This window comes from Neomonachus schauinslandi, chromosome 2, assembly GCF_002201575.2.
Source record: "Neomonachus schauinslandi chromosome 2, ASM220157v2, whole genome shotgun sequence".
NCBI lineage: Eukaryota > Metazoa > Chordata > Mammalia > Carnivora > Phocidae > Neomonachus > Neomonachus schauinslandi.
In genome coordinates, this window is record NC_058404.1 from 100,006,508 (window position 1) to 100,027,819 (window position 21,312).

At 38.5% G+C, this 21,312-nt stretch overlaps 1 long non-coding RNA gene across 1 annotated transcript in view; it reads right to left on the reverse strand.

Annotated features, from left to right (window-relative positions):
• LOC110573023 overlaps positions 1-14,467 on the reverse strand; it is a 180,136-nt gene extending 165,669 nt beyond the window's left edge. Inside the window, exon 1 of the long non-coding RNA XR_002479892.1 lies at positions 14,437-14,467. This is a non-coding gene — a long non-coding RNA (uncharacterized LOC110573023). The remainder of the gene's footprint in view (positions 1-14,436) is intronic.
• Positions 14,468-21,312: the final 6,845 nt, after the last annotated feature.

Below are 21,312 nucleotides of genomic sequence, written 5' to 3' on the forward strand. Positions count from 1 at the left end.
AGAAAGAAAGAAAGAAAGAAAGAAAGAAAGAAAGAAAGAAAGAAAGAGAGAAAGAAAGAGAGAGAGAAAGAAAAGGAGAGAGAAAGAAAAGAAAGAGAGAGAGAAAGAAAGAAAGAAAGAAAGAAAGAAAGAAAGAAAGAAAGAGGAAGGAAGGGGAAAATACATTCACTAAAGGTTTGGGATCTTTCCTAATCTAGGAAAGCTGATACTGCTCAGATAACTTCTGCCCCTCATGGTATGCTTCACAGGGTTTTCCACAGAGGTTTAATTTTCATTTTCACAATAAACCCCAATATTTACCATGTGCTAGTATTTAGCTTCAAAACCTCAAAATAATCAATCTCTATCATATTATTGTTCCTCGGCTGCCAGAAATCTCTTCAGAGGCCTTATTGGAAATGTTAGATGCCGACTGGCATGGTTCTCAAACTGTTCCGTCACAGCATCTCTAGCACCATCCTCCACGAATGCGTCCAGGAGGAAGTCTTCACTACACGTGTGGGATTAGCTACAGATGAGTGGCTGTAATCTATTTAGGAGGCCTCTGTCAATGCAGAAAGGAAATCGCGGTGTACTCTATTCCCTCAAGACAAAGTGTGTTTACAGGAATTATTGATTAAAAATATTAAAACAACTCCCTCCCGTGCCACTGAGTGCTTTCTTTTCAGTGATTACAGTCACCAGTAAAAGTGGTGGTTAAAATATATCTTAAAAATAGGTACCACGTTTACATTTGAAAATACTTTCAGCAGAGCAGGAAATGTTGAATTGTTTTGACGGCAGTTAAGAAAAAGCAGTTAAAAAAAAAAAAAAAACAGCACAGAGAAATTTCTTACCTTAACTGCCATAAATGAGAGTGCATCACAAAAATGTTTTTTAATTTACCAAACTGTAGAAAGAATGGAGAAATTAGAAGTCAATTATCCAGATTCCTAAACATGTCCTGCAGTCACCAGCTAATTGTTTTAAGCCTCCACTTCCTTTTGTCTGTGTGTTGGGTTGGAAGGGAGGAGGAAAAGAGAAAGGGAACACATAGAAAACAGATGTGGAAATAAATATTTATCAACACAAAATCTTGGCAAACCTTGATCTTTATATTGCCCTCACACTGTATTTTCCAAGTTTTCGTGTTTCCCCAAAGAATTCATAGCTAGAAAAGAAGATAAAAACCTTTTCTAGATTTTCCACAGCGTTAGGGAAGCTTCTTTGGAGGATTCTGATGCCTCCCCTTTAATCTAATATTAATAAATATTTTTGACCCAAGGAATTTCTGCCAGAGAATGGGAGAAATAAAAGGTTCATTTAGCTGGTTTGTCCTGTCCTTGGACTTCCAGGCAGAATAAACAGCACCTTGTGACAAAGGCGGACCACAGGCTGGCCGAGCTCCAGGCAGACACTGGGGGATGCAGTCTGTTTATCAGACAGCACATTGTCTTAACCAGGATGTGGTCCGGCCTTTGTAACAAGAAGTATGCAAATGAGTTTCCCAGAGACCCAACACCCTGCCCCCTCTCCACTGGTGCCTTCAGTAGACGCAGGCTAATGGTGGCTGTCCTGAGAACAGAGCAGAGAGCCAGAGAGACAAGGGCAAAAGGAAGCATCCAGAATTAACCGGATTAGTCCAATACAACTTTTCAAGAAACACACCGTAAAGACAGCTCCAAACCACCCTGCTTCAAGAGGGAAAAAACGATCTGTTTTAAATAGGATTGCATGTTTTTTAATGCTCAAAAACTGAAAGAATTTTTAATCTAGCTCATTTATTCTCAGTGCAAGCAAATGCAACGAGGCTTTAAAGTGCTCCATTTTCTCGAAGGAATATTGCATCACCAGAGGCTTCAGAAAAATGCTGCCTACAGTATCTCTATTACCTTCAGTTGCCTCATATATAAAATGGTGCTCATAGTGGTACCTGTGATATTTGATCGCTAGGAGGAATAAATGAGGTAACGAATAGCAAACAATTTAGCACCGTGCCCAGCACATTGTCTGGGCTCAGAAAATGTTAGCAGGTTTTATATTATGCACATCATGGAGCGATGTATCACGAAAGCACAAAGAATGACAAAAGTACCAGAGGAGAAGAATAAGAGTGGGAGAGGCAATTATGGAGAAGAAAGAACAGTACACCGCTTGCCAGTTTAAAGAGTTTAATGAATTACTAGTTCGTACAGACTTTGGAGTCAGGCAGGCCTGACCTCACATAACCTTGGGAAAATTCCATAATCCCGAGTCTCGGTTATTTACCTGTCGAATGAGTACAACATTTACTTCACAGAGTTATGAGAAGTGAATGAGACAACACACTAAAGTGCCTAGCCCAGTGCCAGCCCATAGAAGCCACTCAGTAGTGGCAATGATTTGTTTGTTTTATTTACACAACCCTATAGTTGAGTTCAAATGTATGCTTTGTAGCAGTGAGATATCAGGCAAATTACTTAACCTTTCTGGGCCTCAACTTTCTTATCAGTAAACGGGGGATAATACCTCCTTCACCAGGTTTGCTGTGAAGATTAAGTAAACTGCAATGGCCTTAGATCAGCTTCTGGCACTAAAAGTAGACTAGCCATTATTGGTGGTAATCGTAGTCTCGTTTATTACTTGATGTGTACAGTTAACCTCATTTTACTGCTAAATGCAGGGAGGCATGGGATGGCTAGTTGGCATACCTGTGATCCAACGGCCATTTCTGGCCATTACAACTGCACTGGGTATCTTAGCAAACTTTCATATAATCCTAAGCACTGACATTAATTATTCCTCATTACTTCAAGTGATTTCTTCGAAGGAGGCAAATAATGGTTTTCTCTCGATGGTTGGGTTCGCCTTCTTCTAGTTCCCTCACATCACCTGTCACCTGTGAAACAATCTCTCTCTTAATTAGAGTAAAGGAATAGACAACCAATATCAGAATCATTTCAGGAAAAAAATCCAGTCTGACAGATTTCAGTTACATGGTATGTTTTATATTGAAAATGTTTCATCTGCCCAACTCTACATTTCTACAAGCATGATGCCAGATAACCTATATAAGCAAAGGTGGATGGCCCAACTAATACCGTCGTTCCCCCTTATCTGCAGGAGGATACATTCCAAGACTCCCAGCGGATGCCTGAAAGCACAGGTAATAAAAACCCTGTATGTGTACTGTTTTTCCTATACATATATACCTATGATAAAGTTTAATTTATAAATCAGGCATAGTAAGAGATTAACACTAACTCATAACAAAAGAGAACAATTATAACAATATACTGCAATAAAAGTTATGCAAATGTGGTTTCTCTCTCAAAATATCTTATTTTACTATACTTACCTTTCTTGAGATAATGTGACATGACAAAATGCCTATGTGATAAGATGAAGTGAGGTGAACGAAGGGGGTGTTCTGATGTAGCGTGAGGTTACTACTGACTTTTTTTTTTAGGTTTTATTTTCAAGTAACCTCTACACCGAGGTGTGGCACTCGACCTCGCAACCCTGAGGTCAAGAGTTGCATGCTCCACCGACCGAGACTTTCCGATGATAGGTCAGAAGGAGGATCATCTGCTTCTGACCCAGTCATCTGGGGGTAACTGAAACCACAGAAAGCAAAACCACAGAAAAGGGGACTACTATATACTAATGAAGACATTTCAGGTTTTACTGATATATTTTAATATAAAAAGATTTATATAATATAAATAAGATGCCTCATTTATATGCTTTCCTAGCCACCCCCCCCCATACCTGTAATAGAAAATGTATCATGCTTTGTCATGATTTCTCTCATTTTCCCAAACTTCCTAACTATCGAGAATTTGAGAGGCATGTCTCTGCCTTATTTGGATCTGTACCTCCTGTGACTAGCACATAGCAGTGTGGCACCAGAAGCCCCTTTGCTTGGGTTCAAATCCCACCTTTACCATTTAATAGCCATGTGACCCTGCATACATCACTGAAATTCTCTGTGCCTCAGTTCTTACAACTATAAAATGAGGGTAACAACAGCCTCAGCCTCATGAGACTGCAATGAAGATTAAAGACTTAATACGTGGAAAGGGCTTAGAACGGGACTAGTTTGAAGAATCAGTAATAGATGCTATATTCTTTCACTGCTACTATTATCATCATTAGTGATAACTGAAAGACATGTTCCTGCTCGTGTACAGCTCACATATTACTGCTTGGGACAGATAAACAAATATATCAGTAAGAGTAATCAGGTAGCAATGTGCACTGTGATGAACACAAGAAAGGGGACTGTGATAAAATGCAATTGGAAAACTATTTAAATTGGAGGGTCAGAGAAGGCCTCTTGTAAGGATGTGACAATTCAAAGTAATACCAGGAAGAAGCCAGATTTAAGGAGCCACGGAGAAAGAACATTCCACAGACAGGGGAGACTAGCCCCAGAGCCGTAAGCAGGAAGGAGCTTGTCTAGTTGCAGAGCAGAAAGAATGTCAGTGTGGTTTGGCCAGAGTATAGTCAGCGAAGAGGAAAGGAGTGGGAGATGATGCTACAGAGGCAGGTATGAGCTAGAGAATACAATCCGTGTAGAATTGGGGAAAGAGTTTGAATTTTATTTCAAGTGTGGTGAGATGCCTTTGTCAAGTCTTGCAAACTTACGATCTCATTCATATTTTGAAATAATCACTCTGGCTGCTCTGCGGTTTGGAATCGGGGAGATAAATTTGGAGGCTCTTGCATTACTGCAGACCAAAACAAAACAAACAAAAAGAAGGTAGCTTAGATTAGGATGGTAGTAGTGGAGACAAAAAGTAGATGGAGTTGAAGATAAAATTAACAGGATGTGCTGATGGATCAACAATACAGGTCACTGAGGTAAATATACTTACTAAAGGAACAAGATGTTCGGATTGCATTGTACTTTCCTAAAACAGTGCTTTAGGTTTATCTCTAATTTAAAGCACAAAGCAACTCAGGTAAGTCAGAAGTTCTAAAATGGACATAAGAAGGGATAAAGCTATAAAAATAACATTCCAGTAAGTATGGAGGAAAGCTAAAAACATCAGGGCTGGTGGTCCTCTTCCCCCCAGCAAGACCTGCAGAAGGCTGCAAGTCCCTAGGGAAAATCCTCTTACTGCGTAGTGCCTTACCAATGTGATGTGGAAAAAATAGGCGATACAGATTGATAGAGGAAGGGGGCTGGGCCCCTGAACCTGGGGTAGTGGGATAAGAGGGACTTGGAAGGTCCCTTTTGCCTTAGTGACAGGCCCAGAATAATTAGACAGTCTGTTGCATCAACAGAGACCCAGTGTCAGAGAAAGCAGAGACCACAGAATATGAATATTACTCAATCCAATGCCCACACAGCTTAAAACCCAGACAGGATCAGTCCTATCTCAATGGACCCTTGCAAAAGAGACTAATAAGGACACAGAGAACAGTGACAAATCATATTCCAAAATGCCACCTCGAGGAGATGCAGGAAGAGGAAAGGGGCATCCAAAAAAAACCTGAGCATTTACCCCAAAGAGCATAAGTAACCCTAAGGAAACTAGGATACCATTAATTCGGAGGTTCTGGTTTTCTTCCTTTACTCTAGCAGAGTAAAGGCTTATGAAGAAAATTAGCTCAAATATAAAAAATAAAGAAGCTACAACCTGAATAGACATCTTCCCAAAGAAGACATACAGATAGCCAACAGATACATGAAAACAGATACAGGCTCAACATCACTTATTATCAGGGACATGCAAATCAAAACCACAATGAGATATCACCTCACACCAGTCAGAATGGCCAGTATCAGAAAGACAAGAAATAACAGGTATTGGCGAGGATGTGGAGAAATGGGAACCCTCGTGCATTGTTGGCAAGAATGCAAACTGGTGCAGCCACTGTGGAAAACAGTATGGAATCTCCTCAAAAAATTAAAAATAGAATACCATATGATCCAGTAATTCCATTACTGGGTATTTACTCAAAGAAAATGAAAAAACTAATGCAAAAAGATATTGTCATCCCTATATTTGCTGTGGCATAATTTACAATAGCCAAGATATGGAAGCAACCCAAGTGTTCCTTGATAGATGAACAGATAAAGAAGATGTGATATACACACACACACACACACACACACACACACACACCATGGAACATTATTCAGCCATAAAAATGAATGAGGTCTTGCCATTTGTGACAACATGGATGGAACTAGAGGGTATTAGGCAAAGTGAAACAAGTCAGACAGAGAAAGACAAATACCATATGATTTCACTTACATGTGGAAACTAAAAAAACAAAACAAATGAACAAACAAACAGACTCATAAATACTTGGAACAAACCGGTTGTTCCCAGAGGGGAGGGAGGAGGGAAATAAATAAAGGGAATTGAGACGTACAAACTTCCATCAAATAAGTCACCGAGATGAAAAGTACAGCATAGGAAATATAGTCAATAACATTGTAATAACGGTATGGTGACAGATGGTGACTACATTATCATAGTGAGCACTGAGGAATCTATAGAATCGTTGGATCAATACATTGTACACCTGAAGTTAAAATAATGCTGTATGTCAATTATACTTCAACAATAAAAAAATAAAAAATAATAAAATTTAAAAGCTACGATTTTCTATGTTCATCTAATTTATAAGTATTACATTTGTAATACTATCATGAATGTTGATCACAGTAGGAATATTAAAATTAATTTGCAAAATTAAATTCAAACAAAGGTGTTAAAACAAAGAGGAAACTATGATAATACAATCCACAATGAGATTATAATGGTCTTTATGCACAAAATGGCTATATTAAAATTCATAACACATACACTATAGGAAATGCAAAGAAAAGTAGACTAAAACATAATAATAGGAGACTTAATATCACAATATTAGTCCATGGAAAATCAATTTAGACAAAAAACAATTCAGAATGTTGCATTTCAATTACACAGTTGATTAGCATGAACATGATAGATATGCAGAACTTGCTATCCTAATAAAAATAATCAACTTGCTTTACAAGAATTCATGGGATATTTATAAAATTCTGAACATAAATCAAACAAAAAGAAACTAGAAATAACACCACACATATTATCTGAACTGTGACCTCCAGTGATATTAAGCTATAAATAAAAGGGAAGAAGAGGAGAGGACAAGGAGAGGAAGAAAGTCAATCTCATGAAAATTAAGAAATTTACTTTTAATCAACACTTGCATCAAAGAGAAAATCAAAACTAAAATTTCAAAATATCTGTAAAATAATAATGAAATACATTATATATTTAAAAAAAATATGGGTGAACCTGAACTCTTACAGCTAAATCTAAAATCATAAACACATTATTGAATAAGAAAGAATGAAAATTAATTGAGCATTCAAGTCAATATTTAGAAAAAGAACAACAAAATAAAATTAAGGAAGTGTAAAAAGGAAGAAAAAATATTATGCACTAGAAAAATAAAATTACGGGAGCCTGGGTGGCTCAGTCAGTTAAGCGTCTGCCTTCAGCTCAGGTCATGATCACAAGGTCCTGGGATCGAGCCCTGCATCAGGCTCCATGCTCAGCAAGGGAGCCTGCTTCTCCCTCTCCCTCTCCCTCTACACCTGCTCATGTGTTCTCTCTCTCTTGCTCGCTCACTCTCTCAAATAAATAAAATCTTTTTAAAAAATCTTTAAAAAAGAAAAAGAAAATTATTTAATGATATTAGAATACCAAAATAAAATAAATAAGAGTATTAGTGATAAATTCAAGAAGAGATTCTTTGAAATAATTAATGAGAAACAACAAACCATTAGCTGGCCCAACCTAGAAAAAAAAAAAAGTTAACAAAATTACAAACAAGGAGAAATAGCCACAAATACAGATGAATTTAAAGCAATCATAAGAGACAACTCAGATGAATATATTTGATCCATGCTTTTTGGAGTTGGTCTAAAACACTTCTTACCTATTGCATTTCTTTATGGTGTCCACATTATCAATATCAAAGCAAAATGTTATAGCAAAACAAAAAAATTTTAACATCCTTCAATCAAGAAAACCTTCAAGATCATTTAAATAAAACCTCTGTGGATTTTTGGTTACCGCTGTTGTCAGTGACAATTTTTTTTTCTCAGAGCTTCTCTCACTGACTGCACTGATTACTTCGTGGTCATAATAATCACTGGGCTACATTTCTTAAGTGATTTTATCCTAAATACAGAATTCTCTAATAGGGACTAAATCCTAGCATCAGCAGGAAATGATATGCTACATATATTCTCATGCCTCCAACCATCCCCAAAACTACCGGTCAAGTAAATTCCACCAATTTAGCCTAATTAAAGCTAAAAAGTGTCGTGTGTGCTTTAAATGTCAGTCAATTTCGAGGTAATTATATCTGAAGGCAGGAATCCATCAGGGCCCCTTTCTTTAGAATTAAATTCAGATGGGAAGTGAAGGCGTCAGGGGATATTTGCAAATAATTAGCTCCATTCCTATCTTTCTTGGCTGTTTATTGATGGTAAAAGGTACATTTTTTGAAAGATACAGAAAGATGCTTTTGTGTTTCTCATCTCCATTCCATTTTGCCAACTGGGTCAATTTCATCGTAAATTTATAAGGAACTGAGATTTCAATCTGAAGAAAGAAAATGCAACCTAAAATATAAGCATCAACGCTTACATTTGTAGATTGCTTTATAGCTCTCATAGTGCTTTCACAGACATCATCTCATTTCATTCTCATACCAGTTCCGGAAGTAACGTTATCTTCATCACAGATAAAGAAATCAAAGATTAGAGATTGAACGGGATCAGAATATGCCACCCCAAAATATCCCACTCTGTCATAAGGATTATTTTGAGCTGAAGACAATTAAGAAACAGCAGGCACAAGAGAAACTCTCTGCCCTCCCCCTTTCTTCCTAAAAACAAAGCATGAATTTGCCTTTGTTAAGGTATCTTCCTTCCCTTCTCCCACACCAGGAAGAGAATGGCTCTTAATCACCAGAGATGGCTTTTGTCACTGGAGATAGCACCCTTGAGTCTGTATAACAAATCTTACTACAATAACCTTTATCTTCCATTAGTTTCCCCCATATATTTACCTTCCCATAAGTTACCACCTCTAGAAGCCCAAACCCCTTTGCCTTTGTCTTATCACGTCTTCACAATTTATTGCCCTTTATTTGATGGCATATAAGCTCTCAAACCTAACCACTTCTTTGAGTTCCCACTTCTTTTCTGTGAAGTTCCAATGAGCATGCAGAATAAATCTTTTCTTCTATTAACCTGTCAGTTTAATTCACAAGCCCTAGTCATTAAACTTAACAGGATAGAGAAAAAATTTTGTCCTCCCCTGCAAGAACCAAAAAACTTGCTATAAAACTGTACCTCAACCAGAACTAAGCAAATTTACTGTATGCACAATTACTTTCTCCTCACATACCTATAGCAGACATCATTAATTCATCTTGCTGAGGCCAAACATACCCAGAATCCTTCTCAACACAGTTTCCATGAAACAACTTTGCTATACCTGTGCTACAGCTTCCTAATAATGTCCACAATATATTGGTAGTTTTCTCCCTTTGCTCCAGGAGGAACCCTCCCCAACAACAGAAAAGTATCTCTGAATCTCTTTCTATGAGAATCTTTAGCCCTATCACTTTATTCTAAAGAATTTTCTGGAATTTTTTTAAATGCTTCCTAAAAATCTGGTGATAGCTTCTACAGTCTCTCACCCAGAATCTGTAATAAACCCTTTTCCACAGGACTGGCATGAGACAAATTCCCGAGCTACTTCTCTTTGAAAAATCATCCTTCTTCTTGGCTGACCATTCTCAGTGTTAGCCAGAGTACATTCGCTTGATTTCTGGAGAAAGCTAATGTGGTCCAACAAAGACTCCTCACAGATAGAATTCTCTCTTGAGGACATATCAATTTGCACACATAACACACATGTTAAGGTATACCAGTTAACCAGTCTCAACATGTACCTCTTTGTTGTCACACCAATTTCCTCAGTACAGAAAAATATAGAAGAACTGAGAAAAAAAAGTGAATCAGAACTAGAATCTACTGAATAGTCTCTTACTATAAAAAATTGTTTTATCTTTACATGTACTACATCAAAAGGTCAAATTAAGTTCATATAACTTTTCCAATCATTTTTGATTATGTTTGTATTACAGTTTTTATCCAACACAGCTTTTAGCCAAAGAGTCCAAATAAAGCCATCCATTCACATTGCTGAAGTTTCTTCAGCATCAAGACTACATGGGCTCAACACAGAATTTGAGAAAATGAGGCAGTTGATTATTATTTTTATTGACCAGCATCTTCCAGAGAGCACATATTGAGTTTGCTGCAAGTTCCAGAAAAGGCTTGTATTTTCAGGGTTATTGAAATAAAAGGAAAAAGATGATATAGTAAAACAGAGCAAATCACCACTCTTTCCTTCTCTTAAAATAAATAAATAAATAAATAAATAAAAGTATCTAGCTACAGGGTGCCTGGGTGGCTCAGTCAGTTAAGCCTCTAACTCTTGACTTCAGCTCAGGTCATTATCTCTGGCTCATGATTGCAGGGTTGTGAGATCAAGAGCCTGCATCAGGCTCCACGTGGGCTCAGTGGGGACACTGCTTCTCTCCCTCTCCCACTGCCCCTCCCCCCTCATGATCTCATGTGTGCCATGTGCACACACACACACACACACTTTCTCTCAAGTAAATAAACAAATAAATAAATCTTTTTTTTCCTAAGTATCTATTTAGGGCTTCATTCACTTAGGACCCTATCACTGATAGTCAATGATACAAGCAAATCTGTGATAAGTTAATGGCTTATAATACCTCTTTGCCATGTAAAATACAAGTATTTTAGGGGCACCTGGGTGGCTCAGTTGGTTACACGACTGACTCTTGATTTCAGCTCAGGTCATGATCTCAGGGTCTTAAAATCAAACCCCGCATCAGGCTCAGGGCTCAGCGCTCAGCGCAGAGTCTGCTGGAGATTCTCGCTCTCCCTCTCCCTCTGCCCCTCACTCCACTCTCTCTCTCTAAAATAAATAAAAATAAATCTTTGTTTAAAAATAAAACAAAACACATGTATTTTAATAGGTCTTCAGCCAAAGAGGCAAGTTTTTCAAACACTAAAGAAAAAATATAATATTGCATAACAGTTTCAGCATCCCTAAAATCTTACCCTATGTGTGGGTCTATCTATTCTAAAATTAGAGCCTTGCTAGAACCTAAAATGTGGAGCAATAATCAAATTCATGAACGATACTTCTGTTCATCTTTCTATTATGAAGGATAATTGGAGTCAAAAACAGAGATAAAAATACGCAGTTACAATAGGACTGCAAGTCCACCTATCTCTTTAATTTTCTAAAACAATAAGATTTTTATTTCATCTGTGATCACCAGGGGAAACTGGATGTTCAGACTTGAAAGTAGAAACACCAAAAATAGATCTGATAAAATTAGTCTTACTTCACCTTGGGTTGGGTTAATCCTGTGATGCTAGAGGAAAAAAAAAAAAATACAAAATAAAATAAATAAAATAAATCAAAAATGTTTAAACATATTCTTCTTTTCACAAGCATTTAATCATTTAACATACATAAATCATTAAAAAAGAGTCATGGTTTAGCTTAGAATGTGTTTGTCACTGGAAATCAGGATTTCTAAAACATTCTATAGGACCAAGTAAATGTCCCCAAAAGGTGGTTGAGTATTCAGAAGTTCTCAGGAGTTTGATTTTACTTTCAGGATTTTTTTTTTTTTTTGTCATAGACTAGCACAAAAAGAAAAAGCCCATAGTAAAGAAAAAGAAGTCAATCCCTGCAGATGCTTAAAAGTTTTAGGTAGAACTGAAGAGTACATTTACAGAATCCAAAGAGAATTTATCTTGACCTCCATCTCTATATATTATTAGTTTCCTCTTTTATTTTATTTTTTTTTTAAAGATTTTATTTATTTATTTGAGAGAGAGAGAATGAGAGACAGAGAGCATGAGAGGGAGGAGGGTCAGAGGGAGAAGCAGACTCCCTGCCGAGCAGGGAGCCCGATGCAGGACTCCATCCTGGGACTCCAAGATCATGACCTGAGCCGAAGGCAGTCGCTTAACCAACTGAGCCACCCAGGCGCCCCTAGTTTCCTCTTTTAAAAACTGGGCTTCTTCACTGGGTGTTATACGCAAACAATGAATCATGGAAAACTACATCAAAAACTAATGATGTAATGTATGATGACTAACATAATAAAATAAAATAAAATAAAATAAAATAAAATAAAATAAAATAAAATAAAAACTGGGCTTCTGATAGGGGACCTGGCCCTGAGTTGTGAGCCTCACGTGCTTAAGCTTCCTTGTCTTCTTAACCTAAGGGTTAACTTAACTTTAACCCTAACTCTACTATAAATTGCTTAATAGAGTTGCAATAAATGTTGGTTATTCATGTTGATAATGATGTAGATGAGCACAATAATCTAGACCGGGATTCAAAAAACTATGGGCCCAAATCCAGCCAACTGCCTACTTTTGTGTAAAAAAAAAATTGGAACACAGAACACCCCTCCATTGCCATATTGTTTATGGCTGCTTTCATGCTACAAGAGTGGACTTGAATAGTTGGGACAGAAATCACAAGGCCCACAAGACATAGCATATTTGCCCTCTGGTTCTTTATAGAAAAAGTTCAACTCTTGATCTTAAAAGATCCTTTAGGAGTCATTATATAGGTGGTCATTGTCACAAACAGTTTTCATGTATAAGGTGTCACAATATAAAAATGTTCTTCAGAACATGGTGTTTCCTTATAGATCCATAACTCTCAGCTTCATCCTTCCTCTTGTGTCTGAGGCCTTGATGATCTCTTTCTTATCTGACTCCTCTCCGTATCTGTGATTATTCACAAAAGAACAGGGACCTACGCCAGCATAAGTTTTTCTTCCTTAGTAACCACAATTTCATGAATATTCACGGAAAGATGATGGTAAAAAGATTTTAATAATGCATTAGAAGTAAACATTGGGGACCACAACTAAGCTTTTATTCTCATTTTAGACCAGGTACTTGACATAGCCTGTTAAGCAACCCTCTGTGACATACCTAAAGGCTGTTACTTTAAAAACTGAATAAAATAAAAGAAGAAATATGATATACAGTACAGCCTATGATCAAAAAAGCTTGCACCTCTGCCTTAACTAACATGTCTCAGCCAAATGAATGGTAGTGGAACTAGAATAACACACAACAGCCAAAAATGGATTGCTTAGAATTTCACAGTCAAATGCCAGACCAAGTAAAGGATAACGTACATTGTCTCACAAGAAATCTTATCCCTAATGCATAGCAATTTTCCAAATGATATTCTGGAGTTGAAAAAAAACAACCCAAAATATTGATTTTAGGGGGTTAGTAAATAGGTTTTCTTCTTTCCTCTGCAGTTGCTGTTCTATCTGACATATATAATGAGAATGATGGAAATTTTCTTTCTTCCCTCAGAAAAGTTGGGAAATACCAGAATTCTGAATCCGAAGAATCTTCATTCAATCTTCTGAACTTTTCAGATGAAATTGAGACCCAAACCACACAATGAGAGGCTAGAGACAGAAACTAAAATTCAGATCTTCTTGACTCTAGTCAAAAATGCTTTTCTCTACATTATGATGGGTGAATTTACCTCCACCTCTTGGGTAGGTCAATAGGTAAGTTATTTGGTGAAAAAAATCAAAGAGGAAGTTTTGTTACATATATTTCCTTTGTGGGGATGTGAGGTAAATTCTGGGCCCCCTAGCAAAACTTTTAGAAAAGGTCCCATCACTCTTGATTAACTGCAGAAGAACTGAAGAGTAAACAGCTGTGCAACAAAAAGTGCTTCCCCCCCCCCCCCCCCCCCTTACACGGGCTGACCTCACTAAGATGAAGGCACTGCTTCCTTGGTAGTTCCAGCCATCTGCCTTTGGAAAAACTTTTAGTTACTTTTTTGGTCACTGCCACTGCCCCTCCTGTTCCCTAGAGTGCACAGTAAAGACTAGATGCCTTCAGTATAATGACTGTGGTTGGCTATAAATATAAGGAAAATGAACATGCACCATCTTGATGTCAAGTTAATTTTAGCTTAACAGTTTCATTTTAAGTATGCCCAACCTAGACTGGGCACGTCATGGTTCAGTCTAAGAAGTTTTAAAAATGGAAATCACAAAACCACAGCGCAGAACCCAAATTGTTCAGATGGTAGTAACCATGATCGAGATGCTCTTGGTGATGTTGCCAAGAGGAGGCCTTTCAGTGCACAGTGGCGAGCGCTTAAACCACATGGATAAATAGATTCGGTCATTGCTATGAGGTGAACAATGGACCCTATGTTGTGGCTTTGGCTTTGTTGTAATGAATGTAAACAGTTTCCCACCATTCAGATGCAGACAATGCTCTATGTGTTACAGAACACTCACGGTGGGCAGGTGTGAAAAAAGGTCTCTTACCAACTTCTGGGCACAGTCTGCTCAATATTTTACCTTCGCTTTTAGCGGCAGCTGAGTGTCTTTGACTACTGTTTTCAATCCACAGAACAGCTACAGAATATGTCTGAAGATTCCAGCCTGTTATTTTTCTTCAAATCTGGGTTTCAATCTTGGTTCATGTTTGCCCAGAAATATGTAATTGCGGACTTCCTCCTCATAAACTCTTCCAGAGTGTAGGCTGCCAGGCTCGCAGACTATTATTATCTCTTCGCCTTGGGGCTAACATAGGGTGTGCTCTCAGAGTCACAGGATAGATAACCTGCTCTCTGCCAGGAAGCCTGCCTGGTTAGCAGCTGCAGTGAAGAAAAAACACAACTTGCATGTTTCCGATAATGTTTTTCTTCTCCTTTAATGAAAATGAAAATTAAACAAATTTTCACTGGTTCCTTATTAAAAATTCACACTTGCCTTCCAGATAACGCCTCACTTGCTCTGCTCGCATTAATCACTGTGATCTGGATGTACCTGCTCCCTCGTCCTCACCCCAGTCACCTTACTGGGGAACTTTTCTTCATCCATCAAATGTCACTTCTTCTGTGAAGCCCTCCCTGCTTCCACACCTACCCCCTGTCCTCCCGCCCAACATAAGCACACACACAAAGAGACGCAATTAGAGTTTATTGGAGCCTACTGGATGCTACTCTCGCACTCTGTTACCTTTCTATATCATGGTCTGACTTCTCTTTTATTTAGCCACGTCCCTTCAGTTTCCTTCTTCCACCAGACTGATCCTCTTACTCATCTCTGTATTCTGTTATCTCAGTCCTAGGATGAATTTAGTTTTTTAAAATTGTTGTATTAAGGTAAATTTACCTATGTAAACTTCTCCCTTTTTAGTTCCATGAGTTTTAACAAATGCGTAGACATGTAGCCACCATCACCATCAAAGTATAGAGCAGCTCCCTTGCCCCAAATACTTCGCCACTCCCCATATAGTCAGCCCAACCCCTGACCCCCAGCCCCTGGAAACCACTACTTTCTGTTCCTGTATATAGGTTTTGCATGTCATATAAATGAAATCACACAGCTTGTAGCCTTTTAAGTATGGCTTATTTCGCTTAGCATAATACATTTGAGTTCCTTCCATATTATTATTGTGGCAATTCGTTTCTGCCACATTGCTAAGGAATATGGCATTTATGAATATACCAGTGTGTTTACCCATTTGCCAGTCGAGGGATATTGGGTTGTTTCTGGCTTGGGGCAATTGTGAATGAAGTGGCTATAAACTTCACATTCAGGTTTCTGTGTAAACACAAGTTTTTGTTTCATTCAGATAAATAACTGGGATTACTGAGTCACACGTTAAGTGTCTGTGTAACTTCATAAAAACTGCTCAATTGTTTGCCAAAGTGGACATTTCATTTCACATTCTCACCAGCCATCTATGAAATCCAGTTTCTCCACATCCTCACCAACACTTGATATTGTCTGTTTCTCTTTATTTTAGCCATCTTAATAAGTATGTAGTGGCATCTCACTGTGCTTTAATTTACATTTCCCTAGAGACTACTAATGTTGAGCATCTTTTAATGTGTTTCTTTGCCCATCTGTACATCTTTGGTGAAGGTCTATTCAAATATTTTGTTCATTTTTCAAGGGTTGTTTGTTTTCTTCTTAGGGAGTTTTGAAAGTTCTTTTTATAGTATGGGTAGGAGTCTTTTATCAAACATGTGAATTGCAAATAGTTTCCCCTAGTTTGTTTAATAAATATTCTTAATATTGAATTGAAAAATTTCAGTGAATTGAAATCGCAAATTAAAAAAACCAGTTCTTTCAAAAAGAACTTATGAAATTTAAATCTACAAATGATTTGGCTAATATATATCCTTACTTCTTCAGATGAGTCAATGAGATGCTTAAAATAATGTAATGAAAAAGTTGGTAGTAGCAAATCTAAATTTCTACTTGGAAACTATTTAAATGCAGCACACAGGGAGATTTGATCAAAGAGATACTCACATCCCCCAAATCACTTAAAAAACAAAACAAAACAAAAAAAAACCCACTTAAATACTATTTTCTTTGAAAGAAAACATATATTACATGCATTTTTGTCAAGAAACCTGATATTATTCTTTCAAATAATTTTTATCATAGATATCAATAATTATTACAATAGTTATGTTTCTCTACCAAACAAGTCTGGTGGGTAAACTACTCAGTCCTGAAAACCTGCTTTTCATTCCCACTGAAATCAGTCTGTTAAAAAGCATATTAAAGGATTATGCAGTCAACTTTTTGTGTGTGGACATGTATGGGAGATACTTTACTGTGAGGGCTGTGAACCTGACGCTCCTAAGAGGATCTTCAGTTCTATAATGAAGTGTTCCATTGTTAATCCCTACTTGAAGGGAATTGCTTTACAGGAAGGGGAGGAATTTTATTACTGTTTCTACGAATGAGGTATTCTTACATTGAGTGAATACCTACTGGATCAAAAGATCCCCATATGCCATAAAATGCTGCATTTTTCAGGCATATTTATTCTCAAACAATTAATAAGCATGTACTGTTTGCAGATATTACAGACATCACAGAAGAACTACTAGAGATGGGAATGGAATTCCTTCTAGTTAAGGAGATGAGAAAATATCACAAAATATTAGCAACAAGCACATCGATTATTAGGTAAAGACCAAAGACGGGACAAGGGGAGTAGGATGGTGAAAGGAAAGGAAGCTAGCAATAAAGACTCATTTCTACCTTACAGACCAATTATTTCTCTATTAACTATTGAAAAGTGCCACCAAATAGTACTCGAGTTACAACAGTTCATTGGCACAATGAGGTTCAGGTCTCATGATATGAAGTCAACTTCTTTATACGATGTTTTCACAACTCATTCTGGCTATAAGTAATGTAGAGATTTAGAAGAGGGATAAAACCAAAGACTAGAGGAGTCAGAGAAAATTCCACAGAGGAAGTGGGACGTCCACTGAATCTTGAGCCATGGGTAGATTTTGCTTAGCAGGAAAGAGAGAAGAACAGTATGAAGGAACCAAAAAAACTGAAAGGGCAGTTGTGGAATTTGTCATTCTCTGGTCTCCAGCATCCGATGCCCCCGCCTATCATCAAAGCCTAACGTGCCAGGTATTTGCTCCCCAACCTTCCCTCACTAGCACAGAGTATAGGCTCTTCCAATTGGAATCACCTGTCACAGTCTTGGAATGGCCATCTGGTGCTGTGTTGGGGAGCAGCAGGGAGCGTAAGGCATGCATGGGGACTGTGGGTAGCTGAATCCTGGTCCCCGAAGCAGCCAAAGCAGAAGCTCAAGTCGCAGGGTCCATGTCAGGGGTGCCAGTCATGTGGTTAGCAGTGCAGAAGTGTGACTTAGAGCACTGTAACTGGGTGCATGACCCCAAAGCCCAGAATCTTTCTGGAAATTCTATGAGCTACCCAGTATCTTTTTAATAAGTTCCTTTTATGCTTACATCAGCTAACATCAGTTGTTGAGTAGTAATGGGCATTATATTATAAGAACCTCTTTATCAATCCTCGTGTCCCTATATAAAGCATCAATTAGTATTCTATCATCTTTTTTTTTCAGCAGGTAGCATAGAGCAAGAGTCAAGGGCATGGCTCTGGAGTCTGATGGCCCTGTGCTCAAACCCCAACTCCTTGTGAAAGCAAACCTACGGGGAAATCCAGGGCCCTCAGACCGCACCAGAAACTTTCATACCTTTCTTGACATTTCCAATAAATAGGTGCTTGTCGAATATGCATTTAAGGGTCCAAGATCTTTCCCATTCACAAGTGTCTTTAGAACCAGTATAATTTTCTGCCTGTGAGTTATAGAATTCTAAGATAATAACAAACTCAGTGACCTCTGGTATAACCCACACTTCTAAGCTCATTAAAACACGGCCCAGGTTTAACATCCGTTAGCACATTGCATTTCTTCTAATGGTATTTAATTTCTTGTCTGCTACTTAACTTTTCACAAGTTGCCTCACAAATAAACCTGTCTCCTGGAAGACAAAGACCGTCTGTATCTTCGTATCCTACAATATCCCCAACACAGAGCTGGGCATGTAGAAGTTACACAATACATATTTCTTGAATGAAATAAAGCCTGTGGAAGTATCTCAGTCACCGTGGAATAGACCGAGTTGCATTCACATGCTGGAAAAAGTATTTATTCTTATACTCGTGCCACTTAAGACACCTTTCTTAGCCTGAATACGCAGCAATAGAGACCTCATTTTCCGTGCATTGTGGTAGCCACACATGGGATGTTTTGCAGCCTTGCATAATTGTTCTTTTAAAGACAAGGTAGCCACTTAGAAAGTGGTAATGATACATTAAGTTTAAAAAAACAGAATATAACAGTATGGGTGTGTATAGATGAGCCCTGCTAGAGAACCCAGGGAGATGAAAGCTTAAGGTAAAAATGACTTGATGGCATCTTTTTCATTATTCAGATTTTCTTTTCAGGTCTGAAAAACATGGCAATACCTTAAAAATAAGGACTCTGTGTACATTTCCTTTAATTCCACCACAGTAGTTGGTCCAATAAATAAAAATTAAGAGGAAAATGCATATCTGAGGAATCTTTCTGGGAGATACAGGCCAGTAGAGTGCAGTAGATACTGTGTGTGCCCTAGCCATCTCCTGGGGCCCTAATCCACGCCAAACTTCCAACTGACAGCACCCGCCTTTCTTTGCCTAAGAGCTTTCCATCACCACAGGAGTCCACTTTGTTCACATGTTTGGCTTCCCAGAAATACCAGGAATTAACACCCCCAGAAGCAGCCCTTTGCCCATGACTGTATAGATATCACAGCTCCCTCATCACTCAGGTGGAATAACCCTGAGATATATGTTCTAAGTCATCTTCCAGAGTCCCCAGGGATTGAGTTCCATTTGTCCAGAATGGTAAATGGCTCAATAAGGCTCATCCTATTCTCCTTCCTTCCACTTAACTTCCCCACTCCCCTACCTTCCAAATAAACTAGACTTGAATCCTGGTGGGTGGGAGGTCGTGTGCAGGCTTTGCAAACAGGCCTGGAGAACCACACTCCTGTCACTGGTGCTCCCTAGCTGTGTGGCTTTGGGCAAATTCCTTGAAGTCTCTAAGCCTCAGTTTCTTCATGTATAGATAGGAATGAGAATATCTATGTGGCAACGTTATTCTAGGAATGAAATTACATACAACAATGCATATATATTACTAGCACATGGTTCAAAAAGTGGCGCCCTCCTTCGTGTTTTAGTGGTAGTGACAGTAACAAATAATGGTGATAATAGTGTGCAGTAATGTTTAAACCAGTGTTCCTTCCACTTACATGTGCATTAAAATCTCCTGGGATCTTGTTAAAAACAGGTTCTGATTCAGAATCTGGGCTAAAGACTGAGATTTTGCTTTTCTAACAAACTCCCAACTAAAACCAATGCTGCTAGTCCTCAGACCACACTACGAGTAGCAAGAATTTAGGGTATCATTTTCTAGGGGGCAGAGAACGAGGACGAGAAATCAGCTGTGTAATGATTCACTCTAGGACTGATCTTTACTATATAACCACACACACACACACACACACACACACACACACACACATTTTCAGGTATTTTCAGAACAGCAGAAAAATTTCCCTTTGCACCTGATATCATTCATACAACCACTAAACCACCTAATTCTCAAAGACTTCTTTGGGCAAGTAGGCATTCTCTCAATTCTTTCCACTTCTGGCACCAAATTCTGTCCCATTTATCCATTTCTGCATAACAAACTACTTCAAAACTTACTGACTCGGAACAACCATTGCCAACCATTGTTGTATGGGTCTGTCACCTGGGCAGGGCTCTGCTGGGTGATTCTTCTGTTTCATTCAGTATCAGCGCAGGCAATTTGTTGGTATTCAACTAGGGCTGGGCTTTTCTGAAGCTTCACTTCCCTGTCTAGCACCTGGGCAGGGATGGCTAGAAGGCTAAACTCAGTAAAACTGTCAACCAGAACACTAATGAAAGACCTCTCCAGGACGATGACCCCAGAGCGGTCAGCTCTCGCTTGGCAGTTCAGAGTCCCAGAGAAAGTGTGGCAGTGAACATGGCAGACCATCGGATCTTCTATCAGCTAGACTGGGAAATCACACAGCATCATTTCTGACAGTCTATTTTTCAAAGCAGTTGTCAGTATGTCCGGATTCAGAGGGATGGTACAAACCCCCCACTTCTCAATGAATTTGAAGCTGTGTTTTTAAATTGCCACAGTTCTCCCTCTGACCACAAAGGCTAACATGCCTCCTGCATGAAAAGTATACTCACTCCCTCCCAAATCCCTCCATGATGGCATCAGGCTCTGGCTTAGGCTCAGGCTAGAAGTACAGGATCCCATCATCCAAATCTGGTCCTTATCAAGTGCTTCCCATAGGCCACTCATTGAAAAACCTTAAATCTTGTTTCTGTGAGTTCACTTGAAAGTCAGGAATTAATCTGTAAATTAAACTGAGAGTGATACTTTGAGTAAAAAGATGGGAGAGACTAGAAAGAAGCATTTCAAGGAATGCTTTCAATTTACTTCAAATAACATATCAGATATTACAAACAATAAAACTCAAGGAGTTAAGGTCTCCCTGGGCCTGGTCATAAATGAGGTACTTAGAAAAGCACCGTGCATCTCCAGCCACCAGGGGATCATTTAATGTTCCATTTAAGGCACATTCCTAAGCATCCTTCGTATTCCCAGGAAGACGCTCATCAGCTAACATTTATTCAGCACTTAAAGGTTCTGGCCTGTTGTTGGAAGTGTTATAGGGGTGCGTTCAAATATGTTTAATCCAAACATGCCTCCATTCTCTCCTTCACTCGGTGCCAGTGACAACCAGCAAGTGATTC